The sequence below is a fragment of the Passer domesticus genome, chromosome 9 (assembly GCF_036417665.1).
Source record: "Passer domesticus isolate bPasDom1 chromosome 9, bPasDom1.hap1, whole genome shotgun sequence".
NCBI lineage: Eukaryota > Metazoa > Chordata > Aves > Passeriformes > Passeridae > Passer > Passer domesticus.
In genome coordinates this window covers 33,506,872-33,517,353 of record NC_087482.1, presented here as the reverse complement: position 1 = coordinate 33,517,353, position 10,482 = coordinate 33,506,872, and positions in this window count along the sequence as shown.

The following is a 10,482-nucleotide window of genomic DNA, read 5'->3' as shown; positions in this document are numbered from 1 at the left end:
TGTGAAGAGAATTAGGTCACACAATCCTCAGGAAAGATGGCTGGGGCAGTGGGGAAGGGGGATTTCTTAATTTTTTTTCCTAATTCTGAGGGGCAGAACAGTAGCATTCAGGGGAATGAGTCCCAATGACCAACTCAGGGACTCAGGAATTACAGAAAAGCTGTGAAATAAATTTTAATAATAAAAAGTGGTGCTTAAAATTAATTAGTCTAGATAACCTGGTGGCAGCCTACCAACACCTTGGCTCACACTGTGGAGTACCTAACCCAGGAATGTGTATTTCCACTGATGGGAAGCCCTTTGCTCTGCTTTTTTTTTCCTTTTTCTTCCTTTTTGGTCCCCTCCCAAAAATCTGTGGGTCTATCTCTGAAGCCAGATCCCATACAGTGGTAAGATAGCCAAGATCTGGTCCTTACGAGAAACTGAAATATTTCTTCCTGAAAGTCAAAGGAGACATGAAATCTGAGTGCTGACAAATGTGGGCAATATTGGGAAAAATGTTGAACCAGAATACGGAATTAGTTAACAACGCTGTTATTTACTTTGCCTGAATTTCCTCACCCTCCCTGGCAAATCTTTTTTGCATCAGAAGAGAATCTGGGTAATTTGACGCTTCAGTCACTAATGGCAAATACAGCAGAATACCAAAGGCAGTGCTTTCCTGCATTTATTGTGGAGGAGCACTGATTGCAGGCAAGTGTATTGATCCATTCAGCCACTCCTTTCTCTGCATTGGAAAATTAATTCATTTTGACAGGCTTTGGCAAGAACTCATTAATCTGCAGCTTAATAAACTGTCATCTCCCCTTTAACAGTGTCAGACCAATTGCCAGACATCCTGGGGATGCAGGGAAATCTGAAGACTTCATTTTTATCAGAAATTAGATTAATAGAATAGCAGATGATATGGGAGCAAATGAACACAAGTGCATGTATGAAATAAGTTAGCAGACAACCTACCTGCAAAATGGAATGAAAAATTCTCAAAAAAATATAGAAAAATAGAGAGGGAGATTGGAATTTAAACCTATATCAGAATTTTTGCTGTGGCAAAAGCATAAGCCACAGTCTAAAGGTCGTGAAACATCATCTTCGAAATATTGTAAAGTCAGGTTATTCCTGGTGGTCTCAATGGTATAATTTCATCTATTCTAGCCCAATATTGTTTAAATCTCAGCATGTTAATTATCAAGATTTTGTGAATGTGAGGAAAAAAGCAACCTGCATAGAGAAAACCATATATGCAACACTCTGCTTTGGTAAATGATTGATTGGCTTCTTTGCCTCCCTCTATCTGCTTTCAGATGCTGAGATCAGCCATTACTTTGAACAATAAAAAGGATTTTCTCAGGCTGTGGTAAATGCTTTAAATATAGAATGATCTTCTTAATAATTTTTGGTGTGTTTCCAGATGTGATTATATGATATTATATTTTACATGTTTTCCCAGCAAAGCTCTTGATTTTAATTTAAAGTGCCATCTGAGAAAAAAAAAAAAAAAGAGGAAATGCACTGTGTAAAATTGATAATCCCATTTCTATATCTATGGTATTTACTCTGCCAGATGTTCTGGCCTTTCTCTGTCTACGCTTTGTGAAGTTTTACTCTGGGTAAAAGTATAGGAAAGATGTCCATAGGTGGTACTTGAAAAAGTCCTGCACAAACATGTGGGAAACAGTGTGAAATGGATTACTGTTGCTATATCTGGGGAATTTTTTTTTCTTTTTGCTCTTATTTCTACTTGTCATCAAGCTGTTGTCCAATTCTCTCACTTGCAAGTAAAATTAATTTCCTTCATGTTTTATGATAGGAGACAGCTTGATGAAATCACTTGAGGATCCTAGTGATTGTTCCAGCAGGCAGAATGAAATGGCAGTCCCATTTCTAATGCAGCTAAACCAGGTCTTCTGTCTCTTCATGTGGCAGGGACCTTGTCCTTGTGCAGCTGTCCCATCACAGCAGATGTAGAGGAGCATAACCCAGCCTCCAAATGCTTCTCCTCTTCCCATCTTCTTCAAAAGAGTTTGGGCCTCCTGAAATTGCTGACCTGGGACAGATTATGGAGAAAAGCAGTAGCATGTCTCAGTGGTGCTTCCTATGTGCAGTACGGTGAGACTAGAGAGAGTTAATGTCTGAAGCAACATTTATCTGTGGGATAGCATGGATTGTCTGTGCTAGAAAAGATTTGGCAGTTTGCTATTCTGGCAAACTTTCCTAGTGTAGCCACAGCTTATACTGGCAAGCTAGTGTTTTGTCTGTATGTAGTTTATACCAGTTCCCTGAATGAAATGTGCTATACTGGCAGACTCCTTCCCCCTCCCACCCACACACAGCAGCATCTACTTTGGCATTCAGTACACAGCAGCAGTTTTGACTATAGATCTATTAGTGTAAAAAAAAAAACCACACTCCTTGGTAAAAAGGGGGCTGAAAATGTGGAAGAGCTGGGTAGAAATCTGTCTTTGCACTGCAGATATACGGGAGAATTGTAATCCTGTGTATTTGATAAAATAATTTACCAATGCCACTGATACAAGATTAGTACTCCAAGAATTAGTACCTGCACTGGTTTGCTACCACACTTTCCAGGTGGAGAGCCCAGAGGCATTTCTTCTCTGGGTTGCTCAAGATTGGAGGGTGAGAAACTACAGCCATTGATCAGTTTACTCTTACAAATAACCCTCTTTTCCCTTACAAAAAAACCCTCTTTTCCTGAGGGGATGTGCAGTTTGAAATGCTGATGGCACAGAAGCCCTTGTCTCTGTTATCTCATTTTATGGTTCTCTTTGAAGGGGAGAATTTCCCTGCCTGTGGCTGAGATAACAGGGAGATGCTAAGTGGTGGGATTTTTCACAGCACTTGACCATATGCAATAAAAGGTCAATTTGGACGAACATCCCAGTGAACTTGGAAACTTCAGAGTTTTGCTGGTTTAATGTGGAAATCAAAGTGTTTCAATAGCTCTCCCAGCAGAGCTATTACCTCCTAATTGCTTTTTTCTTCATTTGCTCCCCACCTCTTAAAAGCACAATGCCTTACTACTTACTTTTAAGTTTAGAAAACTGTAAGTAGGTGGACTGGGAATGATTCCTGCCTGTCCCTAACAGGAGAACAAGGGTTCACAAGTGAGGGGCTATGGGGAGCAAGGCCCAAAACCCTAAATTCTCCATGAGATGAGATGAGCAGAAGATCCTCTGGGCTGAGAATATTTTATGTGTTTCTCATGGGCTCCAGCCATCACTGGAGACAGACTCAAGAGAGACAGCCTGTGGGGGTTAGGGAGCAAACCTCAATGGGGTTGAGAGTGGAGACTAGGAGAATGCTCCCAGGACTGGGAGTATTCAACACCTTTCCTTTTTGTTTGTTTGTTTGTCTTTTCAATTTGTTTTTAAATTTTTATTTCCCTATGTGGCAGCTGAGAGACTGCTGCAATCTGGAGGTGGTTAGATTCTCCCCAGTATGGCTGTTCTTATGTTGCTGTGTATATGGGGTTAAATCAGCACAGAATTCAAATTTCTAGAGACAGAATATATCCATCTTGTAATGTTCCTACCATTAAGCAGTAGTTTATTTTTGCAGAAACACTCAAAAATTAAGGTTCCTCTCCAGGTACCTCCTTGATAAAGAATGTTTGGCACAGTTAAAATTTTCAGGTTTTGAGTAATATATTGTTAGGATCTGGAGATAGCAGCACACAATAAATTCTTTTTTGGTTTTGGCTGGGCACCTAAAGCCATCTGACTGAGCCTGGAAGGAAGTTTGGCATTACTGCTATTGAGAAGATTGGCTAATACAAGGACTTGGAATATAAAACCCAAATCAGAAGAAATATTTCATCTTCATAAGGTGGTCCCTAGGCTCAGTCCTGCAGCTTTGCTCATGCAAAACCAACTCCTCATACAGCTTATTCATATTAGGGGGGAGATCTCATGATTGGGCCATTTGCTTGTCAGGATCAAGAAGGTTTCTCCAGCTGTTCGGGTCCCTGGCATGTCCTTCCTCACTGGGCTGTTTCTGCCCATTGAAGTCACAACAAATTGGTCAGCACAGAGGTGCAGAGGACTCAGGTTTGCTCAGGGCCCCAGGGAAGCACAGACACAGCTCTCCCAAAATCCTCCCCGCCCTGGTGCATGGACAACTTTCTGCTTTGGGCTGAGTCCTGTGCCAGGCTGGCTGCCAGCAGACTGGGTTTTTGCCAGATTCACCCTCCCCTTTCTGTTCCACTGTTTTATTTATACTTATGTCTAACTCTGCCCCTTTCTCTTGTCCTTGCCTTCTCCTTCTCCCCTAGGCCTTTCATTTTTTCTGGTTTTGTGTTCCCTCAGTCTCAGAATGGGATGGGACCAGATCCAGTATGACTGCAGGGTGGCAGCCATGGTGCTGGGCTGGGGGTGCAGGGTCTCAGGGGCTCCCGGTAGCACCATTTAGGACAGCTCCATTTTGGCTCTTGGCTCGGTGCTTCCTGGCCCCGGGATGGGAGCAGGGCCAGGTCCTTCCCTGCTGCTGTGAGGTTTTTGTGGCCAGGAAGCCCCTTGGAGCACAGCCTGGTTGTGCGCTACTCACAGCCCAGCTTCAGCCTGTGGGGACAGCACAGGACCTTTAAAGCCCTTTCAGATGTCGGTCAGGGTGGGGGGCAGCTGATCCCAAATGGACACAATATTCCCACATGTTGGTGCTTGGTGATGCCACGTGGCCTGGCAGCGGGGCCTGTGGGCTGCAGCGCAGGCCTGGCCCCGGCGAGCGGCCATGTCAGGGCCCTGTGGGCAGGCAGCGGAGTGGCTGCCGGGGCTGTGGGGAAACACAATCCGCTTTCCATTTCGTCAGCACAAATTGTATCACTTCTTGCTCCCTGTGCCTCTAAAAGTGTGGTTTGCCTTAGTTTGGAAGATACCTTGCCCTCAGCAAGTAAATAAACGCCAACTAAAATAAAAAGGAAGCACAAAGCAATAATGAGGCTGCCACACGCCGGCTGTTGGAGCCTCTGGAGGCTGGATAGGGGAGCAGGGCTGGAGTCTCTTTTAGATCACTTCAAACTGATTGCAAATTTACCTAAACATGTGAAAACTTAGTGATAGTTTTACTTCTTAGCTCCCTTAGTTACCATTTCTTGAAAATGTTTAAAGATTCCCACTCTGTTAATTTATAAATGGGTGTATCATAAAAAGAAATATACCTTACCACTGAAGAACAGGATATCTTTTGGCAGAAATTTTTCACAAGCAGATGGGTTTTTTTTCTAAACAATGTATTCTTCCTAAAATAAGCTGTAGAAAATAAGAAATGCTCATTTTTTTTAAGCACAGAGTTAAATCCTTAAGTCTGAAGTAAACAGAACAAGATTTCACTGTAAATGGAAAGAGCCTAGAAATAACTTTAAAGGGACTTTATGTGTGAAAGACGTAGACTTCACATTAGCCACACCAACTACACACTTGTTAGGAGAAAAGAATTATGTAGCACATTGCTTACCTCTGTTTGAATAATTTGCTTCATATGTTTTCCCATCAAGATGGTGGTAGGTTAAGCACTTTATTTTTGCTGTATGCTCTTGCTCTCTCTGATGCTTCATGCCAAACTGCTGTGGTAAAAAGAAGTCAAATATATTTAAGATGTATATTTTAATTAAAAATATTAGAAGAAACATATTAGTGTTCCTTTTTTTATTAACAGCAGATTGTTGGCTGATGAGGCAGCAAAGTTATTTATTTGGAAGACATGTATTATGCTTTGGAATAATACTACAAGTAGGACATCACGTTCGATAAATGGCTCTGTTGGCAAACTTCTTCACTTCACTTCTGCTGTGTTGTGGGAGCTTGGGCAGATTCTCTCATGGTACAAACTGGCAGTGCCCTACCAACACTGATCCTGAAGTCACAGCGACCAACAGCACCACACTTGGTGTGAGCAGAAAGAAATCAGTTCTGCCATGAGCTCATTTAGGGCTGGTATCTCTGAAATGGACAGAAGAAAATAAGTCAATGACACGTTGCACGTGCCAGCTTTTTTCTAGGGTTGAACTAAGAGCTTAATTTCATAAAAGTTGTTTTTCTTTTAACTTTTTAATAACTTAATTGACTAAACCAGGCAAGAAAAGTAATGAGTGGTCACAATAGTATCAGAAAGAATTATAATAAAGGAGGTACAAGTACAACCTAGGCTATTTTTATAGTTTTCTTCCATTCTTCCTCATCTTTATCAGTGTGTTCTAAATAAACCTGATATATTTATATATGTGAAACAGATGCAAAATGAAGCAGTTTTGTCTTCAGTTATGACCATGTTTTTTCAATCATGGACATGATTTATGGAAATGTTCTTTGCTGTAAAAAATTTCTTTTAAAATCCAAACCACATTAATTATAAACCTAACATTCAATTTCTTTTGATACTTTAGGGAGTGTGGGGAAGTAAATTTTTAATGCAAATAAACAGTTTCTTTAAAAAATCAGTATTCATTAAATGTTGAGATGAAACCAGCACAACACTTCTCAGTGAAACTACTAGAGAATTCAATTAGATGTTGAGAAAATTAGTTCTCTTTTTGCAATAATATTATATGTCTCAGATTTATATCTGCTATGGTATATTTGGCACCCCTGGGGCCAACCAAACTGTGAAAAGCTGTTGATGTTGGCTTCTTGGCTGGTCAGCCCCTTCAGGGTTGAGCTCAGTTTACTGTGGAATAAACTCTAAACATTTCAGAGTTCAGAAGAGCTGTGCAGAGGTGCAGGAACTGCATGAGACTGAGCAGTATCTCCAGTAGAGACCAGGAAAATTTGTAAGATCAGCAGCTGGAGAGAATATTTTAATCCTGGACAGGACCAAACTATATAATATCCCAGCACTGCCAAATCCCAAAAGCTGGGACAATAGCTTGTGTTCAAGCTAGCTCTTTATGAAAGTTATTTCCCCACCTAGCTGGGCTTTGTTGGAGCTTGGATCTGCACATTAGAGCTTCTGTGCAGCTGAAAGCTCTGATAGCCCCAGAAGTACTAGGAAGGACAAGGGAGGTTTGGAGTCTGTGGAAGGAAAGAATCCCCGAGTCCTCATGTCTGTGAAAAACAAAAGCAGCATTACAAAGTCTACAATTGAACCCCCAATAAACCAATTTTGAAAGCCCCAGCTTCCCCTATGCCCCTCCTCACTGTCTCTCTTTGACAGGAACAGGAGGTACATCTTCCCAGGAGTGTAAAGACGTCTGGTCTGGAAAACATGAAAGAAGAAAGCTTGTATGTTTATTTTGCACGCCATAGATTTTAGGGCCAGAAAGCCTGTTCTTTTTTTCTAATTAGAAGATAATATCTTGTTAAAAAGTATATATTCTGAGGCTTCAAAGAGGAAAAAAACAAACCAAATCCTCCTCTTGACCGATAAATACAGTTTGAAAAGCTGCAGCAATTCACTGAAGTTTACTGTGATAACTTGATTTTGGCCTCAGTCTTGAAGATTCGGGTACTCTGGGAGTTGCAGGAATCTTGAATCTCCCTGGTAAGCTGTGAGAGGAGAAGTATGAGAGCATGGTGCAATGCTGACAGGGCGGAATGCAGCATTCCTGTGCTTCGGCAGTGTCAAAGAGTGGAGTTTATCGCTGCTGTTTTGTTCTCCTCCATCAGTAAACACAATCTCTCCACTCCCTGAAGTGAAATCAAACCACTGTAAAGAAACTCACAAGTAACCAGGGTAAAATTTCCACTGAATTAATCATATATCTCGTCCAAAATATTTTAGATATAAACAAAAGAGGACGGAATAAGATCAGCCAGGCACATAAACATTTCCAAAGTGGTTGTTTTCCAGATAGTTTTTGAGCTACAACTGGCAAAAACCAAGGTGATTGCACAAAGCTAGCTTTGAAAGAAATGGATTATCATCAGTTTACACCAGCTGAGGATATGATCCTGCATATTTTGTGACTGTGCAATGGTTATGGATATGTTTGAAATATATCCAAATGTCCTTGGAAAATATTTTTCCATCTGAAGAAAAAAGGGCAAGAGCATATCTATGAAAAGTTGAGCAAAGTTTAATAGATGTTCTAATGAAAATAATCTTACTAGTTTTAAATAAAAGGAAGAAGCTTTAAATCTACATCTAGTGTTCTTATCTGGATTTGCAGTATATGTACGAGAACAATAATTTTATGACGGTTTTCATTTTCTTTTTTGATAGCAGAGTAAAAATAGGAAGAACAAGTACTAATAAATCAGATCAAAACCAGAGTGTTGAAGAAGTTAAAGTCACAGTCATTTGGGAGAGACTAAAACTCCAGACATCTCAGATGTGGTTCAAAGTCTTTATGATACACAGTGTGAAATGTGGGGAGGCAGCAGTTCACACAGCAAGAGGTAAAGTACATGACAAGATACAGTAGAGTAGGTCAGCAGTGAAATATTCTAAATCCTAACTTGGGGTGCATGAGCAAGCTATGAAATGTTGAAAATTATCTCTTTACATCTAAAAATCAGTATGCAGACTTTAGAAGTTTGAACTATGTTGTTGCACAGTGCCATTTTCTAGTGTTGTGTGAAATGAACCCAGGCTGAAGTCCCAAAGTTATTCATGCTTCACACACTGACACCTGAGATCTATTAAAATTATAAACTTCACCTAAGAGGCTGGGAATGTCACTTATTGCTCTCCTACAGTACCTGGAGCAAGAAAATGCATTTAATATGTTAGCTTGAGAAGTTCTTCCTCAAGGCACATATTAAATACTGGTATACAAACTGTATTCATATTTTAGAGACATTTGTGAGAGTGGCTAGAATTTGTAGTTCCTACAAAGTCTTTGTCTGACACAGTTCCTATAAAGGCTTTTTCCCTGACACAAGGGTTTAAAGTCCTTTTAGTGAAAGTCAGTAATGGTCTGAACTTTTGGTAGAGGGAACATATTGAATGTTACAGAGTTCTCTTTCATGTGACCCTGAAGCAACTGGAAGTTAAAATGTGAGAATGGCTGTATTTTTCTTGCCATGGCATAAGCCATGTTTTTTATTACATGCATTCTGCTTATGGTCTGGCAAGCCAGATAGCAACTGAGTCTTGTGAAGTGCAATTTGTGGTCAAAGTAAAAAAATCAGCAACTGCATCTTTTGGATTAAGCACATTTTGAAAGTCTCAACAGTAGCAAATGACAGCTTCTCATTTGTTACTGAAGCCTTGGAAGTTCAGGTGAGATGATAAGGCTGACCTGAAAAAGTAGCTCAACTTTAGTTCTCTGTCCCAGGTAGCCTCATCCATGGATTTTTTGAAGTGGCACAACTTATACTGACAAATTGTGAAAAATTCCAAACCAAGTCATTTCTCACAGTGTTTCTCTAGCCTAGTAAAATATTTTTGCTGATGGAAGATACAAGTGTTCCTTGTATGACCTCTGTAACCTGCTGATACAAGTGCTGGATACCAAACCCAAGTCCTTGCGTGGCCTTGGTTGAGAGCCAGGACCTACAAGGCAGTCTTCTGCACGTCTGGCACGCATCCTTTGCTACCAGACTATTTGTTATTTCTGGATGTGTCCCTGATTTTCATTTTCTAGCTGTCCTGCTTTGTATTAACTAACTCTTCACTAGGCAGGGAGGGAAGCAACAGGAGTTGGACACTCCAGCCCTCAGTTTTGTCACTCCCTTGGTACCTTATCTAGAGAAACTCCTAAACACTGGTTTATGAAGTTCCCTATGGCAAAGCTGTAAAGCTCCAGCTGCCAAAATCAGGAATTTGTCTTCTCTCTGTTAACTTCAACACACTCTCTTGCAGACACAGGACTGAACAGCTTTGTGTAGTTTAGCCCCCAGCTGTTTCCTCTTGGTGGGGTGATGGTATTCCATGCTTCCTGCTGGAGGTCGCCCATATTATAGAAATGTATATGTTGGGGAGCAAGTCCTTAAATGCCACTATCAGAAGTTAGTCCAGATTGATTGTCCACTTCCTTGTGAGTATGGGAGAAGTTAGTGATGGATTTTTAAACCAGTCTTGGAGCCTAGACTTGGTCCTGTCTCTGAGTAATTAGGCAATTATCTGGAGCTGTTTTTGCCAGCTTTGTACTTCAAAAGGTATCACTTTGAAGTTTCATTAATTCTTGTTTCATAAGATCATAACTCGTAAATGCATGCTTAATTAGTTCCTGCTCTGTGAGCTGATGCTTTGCACATTTAAAAATTTGTGCTTTTTTTTTGTATGACAACTAGCAATTCAGTCAAATTTGATATTATGCATTGTGTCAGTTCCCATGGTGTAACAGTTGGTGTAATCTGCAATTTTATTACAAATCCATGAACTTTTAAAATGTTCCATCTAGCTGGTGCTCTGTTCATGTCCTTTGGGCAAAACAAAACCCTTGAGTGTGGTAAATAACAAGCATCTGAGTAAACGTCATGTGCCTGAGGGAGCTGATGCAGTTTTCTGTGATGGCGTTAAAGATAAATCTGCCAAGTCCTAGTCAGTTCCATAGGACCAGCCAGTTGTCTCTGGAGGAAGGACTGA